This window comes from Cygnus olor, chromosome 8 (assembly GCF_009769625.2).
Source record: "Cygnus olor isolate bCygOlo1 chromosome 8, bCygOlo1.pri.v2, whole genome shotgun sequence".
Lineage (NCBI taxonomy): Eukaryota > Metazoa > Chordata > Aves > Anseriformes > Anatidae > Cygnus > Cygnus olor.
The window spans coordinates 18734364-18749007 of record NC_049176.1 but is presented as its reverse complement, the minus strand read 5'-3'; the positions used below and the strand labels follow the sequence as shown (position 1 = coordinate 18749007).

Sequence of the window (14644 nt, the reverse complement as noted above, 5' to 3'; positions counted from 1 at the left end):
TCTCCTAAACTGACTACTCCTAGTGTCTCAACAGCCACTGGAAAGTGGGGACCCAGCTGCTGCAATTTGTAGCATTTTCACGCAGAAGCCTGGTAACAACCAGCATGATCCATACAGGTCATGTCTTTGAGGACTTCAGCTCCAATGCCTTCAACTCCTTTCAAAATGGATTTTTTGCTTTTAGAATATCCAGCTTGGAAGCTCTTTCAGAGAGGCAGCAAAAACATATGTGGTATCATGAACAATTCTGTCAGATGTTATTCAAAAGCACAGAAATACATAGAATCCTCCAGAAAAGGCTACATTCTTTTTTAAACAAACAAACAAACCTCTTATTGAGAACAGCTTACCTTTAATTCTTGCTTTTAGAAACAATTATTTTTGCTGCAAATAATTCAAAAATGTCAAAATATTACAAGTGTTACAATGAGAGTCACAGAGAGAATCCTAAGTTAAATTAGCTAGCAGGACGTTATAAAGAAAATATTAGGCAACTCAAAGTCTAGCCATAACAATCATTCCCAGCAACAAGAAGCAAAAAGCATAGGAAAGGCAGTATTGCATAACAATACCACAGTGATCTCACATGATACCTCACCAGGATTTCACAGAACGTTAGAAGATGGACTCAGGTATGGAGGGTTCTGTCTCAGACAACAGGGAAGGAAAAAACTTCCAAAATGGTCTAAGATTTTGGTTTCCTCTGGGTTCATTTAGTCTTAATCTCCCCCAACCAATGGTGTGCCATATTTTACAGTTAACCACAGAAAACTGTCCCCTGGAAGGCATTGTCACTTACTGCAGGCAATGTTACAACCCAAACAGTCATGTAAAGAGCTCCTAATAACATGAGTAGACAGAGAACCCTTTTGTATAGACCAAATGATTTTTAACAGTGAATTACTGTACACTAGAAACCTTTCTAATGCTGCATAACTTCTTTCAAGTGATTATACTGTAAATTTTGGAAAGACACAACTGTTTTGGTCAACATTAGTGTTAGTGGTTTCCTGTGATGCGGTGTTTATGATAGCAGTACAGGCTCAGCTTGCAAATCAGATCAGCCTGGAGGCAGTTCTCACTTAAACGCCAGCACCTGGTTATTTGTTCATATTTTCCAAAAAGAAGAATATAGTTATGATACATTAAACATTTTGGCCGTTTCCACACAGTTTTTGTGGATTTGTTTGTGTGTGCGTGTATATGAGATCCAATATTTTTCTGTCCTTCAAGCATACATTGTAATACCACCAACCTCTCTGGAAGGAGTGATGTTGCCTCTGTTGCCAAGCAGCTTGCACTGTCACATAACTTGAGCATCAGACCGATGTAACACATGCAGTGAGTATAACAGAGTCAAAGTTATGAAACCAAGAGTAACATTTACTCTAATGCCAAGAGTCTATTCAAGGTTTCATCATAAGTTTCACACACATTCCAAGATAATAGTTATTTCAAGAAAAAAAAAAAAGTATAGAGACTGTTCAAAGAGGGTGACTTCTCACACACACACCCTCCCTGATCCCAAAATGATTGAAAAAAAAAAGTTTTGTGAATGAAATCCTTTAAATTGATAAAGGCTCTAAATAAATAAACAAATGCATAAATAAAAGGAAGCAGTATGCACTTTTCTTTGCATCAAAACATTACTATCATATGTGTTGATCTTAAAATAAAGACAGATATTGCTAAGCAATTGATGAGAGCAAATCCCACATGATTCTCCTCCCTGGCAATGTTTCAACATGACAAAGGTATTCTACTTATCCATAGAAGGGAATGTATAATATATGCTTGCATTAATTGAATGCATGAACTTCTCTCACAGTGTAGCTACAATTAAGGACAGTGCAAGCGGCTCCCAGCATCAGTTCAATAACTGACTTGGTCTGTGGTAAAATTCCATATTCTATGAGGTGAAGGAAAAAAAGACGTAACAGTTTTCCAGAAATATCCTTTATATGGTAGAGAGGTTGGGAGGGAGGTGAAGGGAAGGGACAAGATGGCAGTAATAGAAGAATGACTTTTATCAAATTCAGTCCATTTTCTGTAAATGTACTTTTTTTACAGTAATAAAGTACTCTTTTCAATGTGTATAATCTGAAGCGTTTTGCCCAGTGTGCAAGTATAGGTGTGAGAGAGAAAGATGACTTTTTAGAAGGTAGTTTGGGCTTCTTCCCCAGGAACTTATGAGAGTCAGTCAGTGCATTTGCTCCATTTAGTTCAGTGAGCTACATTCTGAAGGCAAAAAGCATCTCTTCAGGTAATCACAGGCAAGGGTGATTTTTATGATATCAAAGGGAGGGGTGATTTCCCCAGAAGTTTTAGCACAGGACGAAGCAGGATGTTGCCTGAACCTGAACTGAAAACCTGTTCCAGCATATCACTGTGAAGCTATAATCCATTTCAGTGGTGCTTAAAGTTCAAGCTGAGTTCTCTGAATTGCAAATAAGTTCCTGTGTAAAGAATATTCCATGTATGTATCCAGTCAGGGTGGTAATGTTGTTATTACAGCACTGTCTGCAATAACTCAGCTGTCAAATTCACTCCAGGCTGAAATTCAGTCTACGTGGTCTCAGCTGGCCAGCAATTTCTTTTTTCATATGTGGTGTGTTAAAAATGCATCCAGACTGTTATGAGTCATGAAGTGGCAAGAATAAAAAAAAAAAAAAAAAGAGGATTTTACAAAAAAAATTAATTAAGAAAAAAAGTGTTAGGAAATTTTAAGTGTTATCAGTTCTGTCACTCACTTATCTGCACCACTCATTAAATTAGAAGGATAACTTTGTGACATCATTTATTTCATCTGTTTATTATATTTTCAGTATTGTTTTCAGTCCAAAACTTCTTTTCATAAAAAAATTATCTATATTACCTTTTATGTTTAGATCGTTTCTCCCTTAAACCACTATGAGCAAAGCCCACATCCTAGTCTACCTGCAGTAGACAGACAAACTGTGATCTCTGTACCTTAACATCCTAATAAATACACTGACAGTAGTTTTGTGACTAAAAAAAAAATGCTTTTTCTTACTTTGAGTACATACAAAAAATCTTTCAGTCTGAAGCTACCAAATTTCAATTCAATTTAAATGTGTAAGTGCAAATTCAGCGGAGTCTGGAAGCTTAATTGTTGTTAAATACTTTTAGTGAGTCAACAACAATATTTCATTGAAAGGACTTTGACCAGACTCTCCTTTTACTTGAAGAATATGCAACTTTAATGTGCATCAGTGAAACAATGCAAAAATCCAGGGAGACTTCAAAAAGGATTCAACTTTGTTACTTAGTTTTCATAGTTAAGATAATCATGAGTTTTATAGAGTACAGCTGACAGATGCATTGAGAGAAGGCCCTATACTGTGCCTACTGGAGCAAACACGGGGCTAGGATTTTGCAGCTTCAGAGACAAGACAGAATAGTTGCACTTGAGTATCATTTCACTCATCAAATCTCATGTAGCTAGAACTAGCTATAAAATAGAAGATATTAAGTCTCAGCAGAATAAGTTGTTGGATGAAAATGATGGAACATCAGAGAATGTAATACATTATAAATAATATATTCAATTTTTTAAATACTTACATTATTTAAAATATTAAAAAATGACGAGAAAATTAATGGTTAAATCTTAAAAAATAAAGGTTAAAAGATTGTCACTGACTGCCCTATGTGTTAATACAAACAGGGCTGCTAAATGAACCAGAAAACCCTATCTTACAAAGAACTTAGCGCAAATTACACAGATTTTGAATGTGCAACACAAGATGTGGGACTTCCTGTTTGAGGCAGAATATTTACAAGAGAAGATCCAATTTTGATGCCAGTGATGGACAACCCATCACATCTAGTAACTTTCATCACTGTAACATTAAATGTGTGTTCTTTTCAACACAAATTTGCTTTTTTCATCAGTTACTACTGGGTGTTGTTACATCTTAGCATGCTAGGCAAAAGAACCCTCTCTATAATAGTGCATGGAGGAGGTTGATGATTAAGTCCCACTTCTCATTGTTCTAGAGTAGCACTGCCTTGTCTAGTATAATGTTCTGTCACTACAAGAATGAGATGGTGAGTGTTTATATTTGATGTTGCTAACTCTCCCATTAAATCAGCTAAAATAAGAGCAACATAAGAGTAATAATCAGATGAACAGCTGATGAGAATGTATTATTGTCCATGAGATTATCAGAATGGCAAGACAGTTTATGGAAGCAAATTTATGATATTTTACTGTACCACAATAAAGCTGCAAGAATTTGTATAATCTGATGAGCTGAAATATCAAATGTTAGCAGATTATAGCAGTCCTCACAGCTCTTGACAGACTTCTACAGCAGCTGGCAGTCCTACGTAAGTTTGCTGTGCTACATTAGTCACCTTTAAAATATTTAAAATTTCCTTTTAATATACTGTGCAGGGATTTTATGGCAGTGTTAATTACTTGCATGTCACACATGCCAACATTTGATTACTGTTGCTTTATAGTTGGGCTGCTTAGCTTCAGTCATACTGAGGGGCTTCTAAGCTTGCTCCTTGGAAAGAACTGACCCATCAAGCAGCACATCAAGAGAGGCAGGCAATCCTTCTGCACGATTCAGTATTGATAAGGCTGCACCTGGAGTCCTGTGCAAGTTCTGGGCCCCCCAGTACAGGAGAGACTTAGAAATACTGGGAAGAGTCCAAAAGAGGGCTACCAGGAGGATCAAGGCACAGGAGCACCTCTCCTATGGGAGAACTGGGACTGTTCAGCCTGGAGAAGAGGAGGCTCAGGGCAGGGGGTTGCAAAGACGGAGCCATGGAGCCAGGCTCTTTTCAGTCGTGCCCAGTAGCAAGACAAGAGGCACTGGGCACAAACTGGAACTCAGGAGGTTCCATCTAAACATCAGGAAGCACTTCTTACTGTGCTTGTGAGGAGCACTGGCACAGGCTGCCCAGAGAGGCTGCAGGGTCTCCTCTTTGGAGATCTTCGAAAACTGCCTGGACGTGGTCCTGGGCACCCTGCTCCAGGTGTCCCTGCTTGAGCAGGGGTGGAAACAGATGGCCCCCACAGACCCCTCCCAGCCTCAACCATTCTGTGATTCTGTGATCATAAGCTACCTGCATTCTGCTCTAAGCACAACTCAAAGACAAAGCCAGAGAGCTTGTGAGAGATCTCCAGGATGATGAATTCCATAAGGAGGATAAATAAAAAATAAAAAATAAACAAAACTAATTTAATCAGTGACCTTTACCCATCTTTCCATACAGCCAAAGAGAAAAACAGCAACCTGGACTGACACTTGAACTGAAGAGCAAGAAACCCACATTTCAAGAGACAACATTTTTTGTTTATTTTCCAAGTCAAGAGCTCTCCAGTTCTTAGATTAAACCCAGACTGAGTGTGCAAATTGGCTGAAGATCTGAGATCTTTTGAAAAGCCAGATATGTTAGATGGGGGAATTTATGTAAAATGGCAATTCAATGGCCCTTTTTACACTTACACGGTTTCAGGAGATATATAATGAAACTTATTATTATTCTAAGTAGTATAATAAACTGAGAACACCTTTGCCTAAAGTGACCAAAAAACAAACTGTTACTGCCTTCTCCATTTCATTTTTGTTTCATATAGATGTGCATTTTATACCTGGATGATTCTTGAGTCAGTTTAGAAATTAGCAGGAAGATCATTAAGACAAGATTTTCACTACACCAGTAGAAAAAGATACTGACAGTAAATCGAGAAGTCCACCAGAGATTTTAAACCTCTCTGTGTACAATAAAATAGCTGGACCATCTCTTTGGCAGTATCCATGTTGAAAGAGAGTAATGAGTGTTGAAAAAATGAAAGGAATCAATAGCAGTATTGAACAGATATACAAATATTATTGAATTTCTGTCTTTGGATTAAGCTTTTATGGAAGCTGACATAATGTATTTGGACAAGTAGGCCCTTGTCCAATTGTCCATTGGAGTGTTCCTACTGACTTCATACCGTTTTGGAACTGATTCATAGCAGAACTAAAAGTATTCACAGATATGCCTGAAAATTCAACATTACTGTATATTTCAACCACTTTTATATACACTTTCATTAGAATTTCCAGGAAGTTATATAAGTCAATAGCACCTTTATGAATTAATAGGCACGCAAGCATAACCAACCAATTTTCTGAAGTACTCCTCTTATACTGTTAGAGAGAGAAAACAACACACTCTCTGTTCTTGGTTGAGCTATCAAACACTTCAAAAGCAGACTTAGAGAGCACAATATTCAATAATCTACTTGCTGCAAACAATCTGTAAGCATTGCCTAACATCCAATGTTCGCAGAACTATTTTAAGCTATAATGCACAGCAAATAAGTTCCTAACTCTAGTTAGGCAAAAAAAAAAAAAAAAAAAAAAAAAAAAAAAAAAAAAAAAAAAAGCTCTTTCTAATGAGTAGTACAAGTTCCTCAAATACAAAATAAAATTTTGGGGGAGTTAAATGAATTTCAAAGGATTTTTCATGCTAAAAGATACATAAATGTGCAGATTATTGAGGCAACATTTTAATAGGATTATAGAAAGGCATAATCCTTTTTAATATATTATTAATTTATTGTATTTTTTGAACATCTGTGTCTCTTCCATTTTCCAATTGGAGTGAAATATTTTTAGGCATCTTCACAGGAAATATTAACCACTGTCTTCCTTTACTGTAACTGTCAAAAACCCTCTCTGATTTACCTGTATAATATGTAATTTTTTGTATATTCTACACATCATGGTCTATTATTGTTGACTATGAATTAAGTTTTCAGATACTTGATAGGTTATTTGAAATACAGCATGTGCTTGAGATTTTTCATAATCTTTATAATTGATTGCTTCTGACTTTGTCTTCTCATTCTTTTATGTACGTGTCCTTCTATGAACATATTTTTAAAGTACTAAAATGCACTTGACAATGTCACTTTAGAAGAGTCTTTTGTGTCTTATCTCACTAGCTGTAATCACTCAGGAATATTAAAGCTGTGTCTAGTGCTGCTAAGGAAAATGAACTACTTCTGTGCATGGACAGAAAACTGGTGTAACGAGGGCTCCAAAGTATGTAAGAGGTTACACAGTTTGTCATCTTCGGTTCTAAGGTTAATGCTAGTGAGCAAGAAACTTACAATAGCTGTACTTTCAGATCTGACATGAAATGTCATGAGATAGATGAGGTAATCATAAAGTGCAGTTACTAAGACTGGACTAGTTTGAGTACTGCAGAATCTAAGAACTAAGAAACTAAGAACTATGCATCTCCCAGTAAGGCTGTTACTTCTGAAATACCAGCTCCTCTTCTAAAATCAGCAAATGATCAGTTCATAAATTGAAAGGGGGCCTATGAACTACACATTTAACAGGATTCATTTTATTTCCTCAATACATGGAGTATATCGAGCAATATTTATTTATTTATTACCTTTCTTTAATTTGTTAAAAAACATACAGCCATGATAGGAAAGACTAGCTTAAAACATCAATCAAACAAACAAAGAAACAAAAAAACAAAACACACACACAAAAGAAAGGAAAGCTGTTGATATATACTAGAGCTATCTGACACATGGTCTGGTCTTTTAAAAGACCATCATTACCAGAGGAAGACAAAAGACATGTACAGAGGAAGACAAAAGGAAAACTCAGAAACTCAGAACTAGAGAGTTGTTCACAGATACATAAGCAAAACAAAAGAAAAATGGGTTACATATCTTCCTATTACAGAGGTGCCATTTAGCCCTGAGGAGTTCATGCAGCATTGATAGCATATCACAAAATTGGACACAAATGATTGCTAAATTCTTAAAAGCTCTTTCCAATGCAGCACAGTACTTGAACTGATGCAGTATATCACAGGCACAAATTCAGAGTTCTAACAACACACTGGGGTATCCAAGGTCTCATGTACTGATGTAACCAAACAATACATTTTCAATATATATGCACACACATGCAGAGCTTATGCTTATTAATAACTTATAATGCAGTACTGCAACTGTAGTTAATTGCTCTCTTGCTTGCAGTTTTATTTTTGTGAAAATGATGTGGCCCACAAAATATGGAAGACAATCACAGGTATGTTTTTCTTTACTTTTTTTTTCTTTGAGTGGAAATTTAAATTATGTGTAGAAGTCTCATCCAGTGACTCTAACATTCAAAAGAAAGGTACGTCTCCTGTTGACTATCACCTAAGTAATCTTTCATACTCAGTGAATGGGTAGGCTGAAAAACATAACCGATGAAAAAAAATAAGTTGCTAATCCCTTTATTTCTTCCCTTTAAGAACATGCATATAAAAGCAGGAACTTTGTCAGCAAGCTGTTGCTTTCTTGAAGCTTAATCTTAATACTTCCAGCCCAACAGTAATGTAGACTCAAAAGATGGGATATGACACTCACTTCTTCGGAAACCACTAATCTCTCATAACTACATTTCAACTTAGGGATTTGCGTTCAATACCCTTGAACAGAATTATGCTACACGTTCTTAATAGTATTACTTTTATTTTTGTTTGGAGTTATTTCTCAGAAGATAATTTTGTTGATGACTAAACAGTTATTCATAGGACTAAACAGAAGGCTACAAGGATTTGCTTTAGATCTCTGTGGTCTGAGGGACACTGGAGCAAAATGGCAAGGTTAGATAGGCATATGTTTACATAAGGGACTGCTGCAAAAGAACATTTTAATTGGATGCAGTCAAACTGCACATGAGAAAGATCTTATATCGTTATTTTTAATGGATTTAATGTTTACAAAGACTGCCTAAAAAAAAAAAAAAGTCTGGAATACATTGCTAGAGAAGTGAAACATGGTTCAGGTTAGAGATAAACAAACTTAGCAGGACCATTGTATAAAATCCCCATTTATTCATCAATTTTATTAATGTAATTGTATTGTGTTTTCTCAGACAATGAGCATTTTGATTTCATATGGTCATGGTCACCTGAATTCTACAGAATGTGGATAAAAATGCTTTCAGAAATGATCAGGTAGCTGCCCTGCAATTGCTTTAGATATTTTAAACAGATGATCTTCAACACCATATTAAGTTGGGCCCTGGTAATGCCATCTGGAGAAGAAATTATATTTTTCAGCAATAATTGAATGTTTTAATTTGAACATACTTACAGGAGTCCATTTGGCTATTTTAAAACACTGCTAACTGTAGATTCTTCCTAACACCTACTGGTTCAAAACATTACTTTCCTTCTGACAGTTAACTCTTATTATGAACCACAGAGCTGTGTTTTTAATGGAAACATTTGAATTATAAATATAGAAAACCAGATACTGCTCATGGACTGCAAGTTTTTATATATTTTAATATGCATATTAACGCTACAAGTCTCCATATTTGCAAAGATGATCTTGACAGATAATAATAATTGTTGAATATAATTGATTCTAATACTTATTGAAAGTGACCAAGCATTTAATCTTTTCTCTCTCTTTCACTTGCTTTAACTCTAGAGAAACATGATGATTTTAAATGTTCCATATGGTAAATTCAAGATTAATAATTCAATTACCATTAAGCATAAATTGAAACAATAGCATTGTCTTGCCTTACAGTGTCAAGAGTTTTAGTGAACCATTTAACAACATCAGTATACTTCAGATGCATGAACTGTCTGAATTGACAGTACTATGCAGTGACTTCCAAACTAACATTTTGCAACAGCTGCAAAGGAGCTGTGAATCAGATGCATTTCACAGTTAGAAATGGTTAGAAAACCACTGAAATAAGTGGTTTTCTTCCGATCTATAACTGCAGACATTTGCTCAGTGTAAAGAATTGGCCAAATTCACAACACAGTGAATAATTTCCAGTGAATATTTCCAGTGGAATGATGTTGATTCACTGACATACAACATGGACAATAACTTCATCTGAACACCCGCTCCTAGCAAAGGTAGTATGACTGAAAAATGGCAGTACTTCAACAGCTGTGCAGCAACTCACTTGCCTAGGTAGCCTTTGCTATGGGATAACATTCAAACAAACATACTTTGGCTAAACATAAAGTGAAGTTTCCTCTGATTAGAACAGCAGAAAGTAGCAGAAAGGAGCTATCCCTTAATTTTATTATGGACAAATTTCATTAAGGATTTAATTTACATTTTAAAAGGGACAATTCTAAACCAAAGGATCATCTGAACTTTCTGAGGAGTTTCCTCAGGTAAAGATGGAAAGCTGAAATTGCTTATCTATCTGTCCTCCTAGCTCTAAGCAGGTGGTTTTAACGGAACTTAGGTGGACTTTACCTGTTAGCTTTTGATCTTGCCAGTCGCTTCCTTACTAGCATAAATGATCAGACAGCATGCACAAACATTGCCAGTTGCATATCTTTTGAAATTATGGAAGTCAAAACCCAGGCTCCTGCCTGGTACTTTTGATCTGAATCTGTTCCTTATGTTTTCCTCAGATTCATAAGTGTAAAGATATATCTTCAGATGTACAAATGATGTCTCATTTATATTCACTATTTTCAGAGCAAATACTTTTGAAACATTTATTCTCAATTAGAGGATTTTAAAAGAACTCCACTTTTTATCATTAAACCAACTGCTACGTCTCTCCTTAATCTGTTCAGATAAATTGTTTTGGAAGAAATGCACAATCACAGACCAATTTTCCAAACACTACTGAATATATGCAAGTTTGAATTAATGACTCAGAACTATAACCTCTCAACCCTAACTTATACTTATTCATAATGCATATCTTGACAGATAATAATAATTAAGGATATAATTGATAACAACATTTATCAAAGGTGACCAAGCATTTAATAGCATCTCCTTAATTCTGCAGAAAGAAAGATATGTACCTTAGATCATAAATGTTAAATTTATGAGCTGAGGTAAATATAATATACTCAAATTTTATAAATTGCATTTAATGTTAATTGAATTATGTCAAAACAATGTTTCAGGTGAATGGCAATTAAATGCTACCTAATTCTCCAACAGGAGGACAAGATGCAGTGACCCTATTATGGAAAAATAAATATCAGTAAAGCAGAAGGTTTCAAATAAACAAATACATTTAATGGGATAAACTATCTCTTTACATAGTGTTGGCATGTATCTTGAGCTTTGTTATCCACTTCTACCAAAATTAAACTGCAGAAAGAGAAATGTGATGAGGCACAGAGCACTTGCAAATTAACTAAGGGCACAGAGATCAAAAATATGAAAACTGATGACGATAAATGCAATCTAATAAAAGGATCAAAAAAATATAATGAAGTAATCAGGACTGGACTTTGACTCCTACCCCTCCTTCCTGTTAGCCCTATGGAGCTTTGAAAGAACACCCACTCTGTGGGTCTGCAGCACCAAGGAGACCCAAGGAGAGAAATTTCTACTTTCTCTTTACCTGTTTTGGAGTTCCTACAGATAGGCAACTCATTACGTTCACCAAACGTTTGAGGGAGTGCTTTTAGTAAGAGGATATATTAAAGACAAAACAAAACAAAACAAAAACTGCTTAATTTCAGTGGCAGTGAGAATATATTATGAAGTTAAATTCTTTCTCTTTGAGACACGCCCACTCCTTAGATGCCAGACCACAAGATTTCTTTTGCCTTTGAGCAGAGCCAACATCTGCCACCTGTGTTGCCTAACAGACTGCCATTTGTTTCAAATATCAGAAAAGGAGAAAAATGCACAATTTCTTAGAGTGCTTGAGAGCAGTATTCATAATTCCCCCATGCTGCTATGTGCTTTTTCTCCTTGGTAAAACCTATACTTTTTGTTATTATTTTTAAATAGAAGGCTGTGTTTTTGTTAAAGTTGGCCAGAATTTTTAACATGGAGAAAAAGAGCTAGCTAAATGAACTCCTGAACTCCTAGAGACAGGGGAAAGAGGGGAAAGGACATGCCATTAGGCAGAGTGACAGAGCACACCCACAGAGATGACTCAAGTACAACAGATAATTTCACTTTCATGACTGATTATGTGTAGATAACAAACACACACTGTCAGCATGGTACAAAGCAGAACATTTCCATACCTCATAGAAGGTTATGAGGAACAAACAGGAATAAATACACCTGACAGTATATTTTTGACAAGTCCTGGAGATTTTTCCCCCTCCTTTCCCAAAGAGAGGGGCTGAACTCCACAACTGTGGCCCTTTCACAGACAGTACCTCTGAGCAACCACATCCACAAATTCTAATAGCAACAGTTCAGCATGGGGAACTTAAAACCAACAACTTTACTCAAAAAGTTATTGGCAACCAGAACAGACCCCTGAGCACCAGTGTAATGAGATCTCGCTGTGGAATGACATAGTGAGTTGTGACATTCTGTATTAGTTTCCATTTCTAAATGATCTCAGGCTGTAGCCACATGCAGAACGGATTAGAGCAATCTTGTTTCAAGTGAGAAAAACGTGGCTAAATGTGGCAACATTTGTACAGCAAAATTTTATTCTTCTCACTAGGCTATGGCGAAAGAGTGAACCCTGGCCAAGACTGCGGGTTGCGCATCTGGACGCAGCTTAAGATGAGGCAATTACTTATCCTACAATAGCTCTGATACTTCAAGATGTTGTGCTCCATGTGTATCCTATTGTACAAGTCTGCGAGGCACATGTACACAACACATGCTTTCCTGGCAGCCCCAGCATTCAGCAGAGCTATGCTTGTACATTCTGCTCCTTATGTTCCCATATGAGAGGAAATAAAGGCTAGGATAACTTTGCCCAATTATCCTCGCAATGTTAAGCCTATACTGCTGAGAATTCCAAACAGTCTGGACAGAAAGCTGGGTAGAAAATCTTCATTGACAGCAAGTGTACTGGTGGTAAATAATTGTTTTGTGGAAAAAATAAAATAAAATCAACTGTTTTAGATGGAGCTTTCTACTTTCTTGAATTTAATATAGCTCCCCAGCGGATGCCTGTTCCTAAGATGTAAAGAGTGTTCCTTGTCATTGTCTGGTGGCTCTCATTGACTAGTACATATCTGTAACACGCAAAAACCATCTCTGCCACCTATACTCTGACACTTGTGTGTGTGTATGTGGAAGAGGACAACAACCTACCAGCCAAGCAGCTGGAGATGCACTACATAATCTAGTTCAAAAACACTTATGTTAAAATAATTTGACTTTCAATTTTGGTCCCCAAAACAGGAAAAAAAAAAAAAAAGCCTGATATGTATTTTCCTTTTGATGTAGTAGAACAAAACTCAGAAGTTGTAAAAATATTCTGCTCTGGCACTGAATCTGGATGAGAAGGTTAGGACAGACTGTTTCCAAATGCTAAGCAAAGACATGACCTTCAGTCAGGACCCTGACAAGAAGGCAAGCGTGACACAAACTGTATCATAATATAAAATGGCTGATGTTCAGCACAATGAGTAATACCTGCTCTACATACAAAATTTCAGACTCTGTTCAGTCTGTATGGTCAATATAAAAAATAACTTCCTTGCTGTTTTTTTGGGTCATTTTCTGCTTTATATAATATTTAAGAAGTAAAGATTGGTCTTTTTGTGTTGTATTTTCACAAACATCCCTGCAAAACAGAGGTTGGTATGCCTTTATGATTTGGTGAGAGGTGGAACCATCCTAAATCTAGCAAGATAAAAGAAACAGTCTGTTAGAGCTACTCTCCCATCCCCAGAAGGTGTTATAATTATTTCACTTCACTGTACTGTTGCAATGTTAGGGTTTGAAGAAGTTGGAAAAATAGCTACAAAGATGAAGTTTCCCAGAAATGATTATAGTAGTAGAGCCTTAGTTTGCTCAGCATATATTCTTTTAATTTCAGTGAGCATTTCAGTATTTAAGCGCCCAGTCTGAACTCAACCATGGAATCTTGTTTTCCTGATCTTGTTTTTCCTTCACATGGCCCAAATTTAGCTTTTTAATCTGCTGACCAATTGAATCTGGAAATAGAAGAACATAAGGTCACAACTTCCTTGAAGTGCAGGATCATGAATATACACTAAATCACATCTTTCCTCTGCCATACGGCTACAGTAAGGATTACTGCATGCTTAACAGAGGAGACTGTTGTTGGCAGAGCACTTTGTGCTATACTAATCAATTAATTTGACCAACACTAGTCATAAAATACAAGAGAATCAGAGGAACGAAGCTGTGAGCTTTCCGCCTCTTTGTTCCTGCTGCTGCAGTTAGTCAGGAAGCCAAACAAATGCTGATCTTCCCAGTTTTTGAAGTCAGCATTATCAATCCAGCAGCCACGTCTGGGTCATCTGCAAATGGAAAAGCAAACAATCTGCTTATAGGGCTTCCACTTTGTCTCAAAGCCTGTAGGATTCCCACACAGGCTGTGGGACTGCACAATGCAAAGCTCCTCCTTCCGGGCTGCAGTACCTCTGCCTGGAATGTTAAGGAAAGACCTTTGTGCTGACCCAGAAACTGCAAACGTCTATTCCTTTTCTTTTTAGATAAAGGAACTTTTCTTCTCTCTCAAGCTTTTTAGTGGTGGGGGAAGAAAAAAAAAAAAAAAAAAGCAGCATCTTTTTAGCTTTTTTCTTCCGTGTGCATTGTCCTTTGCAATCGACTTTGACTCACTACCAATACATAGTGTTTTGTACTCTTGGTCTCTCTTTTTGATCACTCCTCCAAAAAACAAAACAAAACAAAAAA

General features: G+C 36.4%; 1 long non-coding RNA gene across 2 annotated transcripts; it reads left to right on the top strand.

The window, feature by feature from the left end:
- Positions 1 to 25: 25 nt before the first annotated feature.
- On the top strand, positions 26 to 12846 carry LOC121074035. 2 transcript variants are annotated; one of them, XR_005822076.1, is made up of 4 exons: positions 26 to 632; positions 8036 to 8087; positions 8922 to 9003; positions 10988 to 11073. It is a non-coding gene; the product is annotated as an uncharacterized LOC121074035 (long non-coding RNA). The 2 variants fall into 2 exon arrangements; XR_005822075.1 differs by lacking the exons at positions 8922 to 9003; positions 10988 to 11073 and adding an exon at positions 12468 to 12846.
- Positions 12847 to 14644: the final 1798 nt, after the last annotated feature.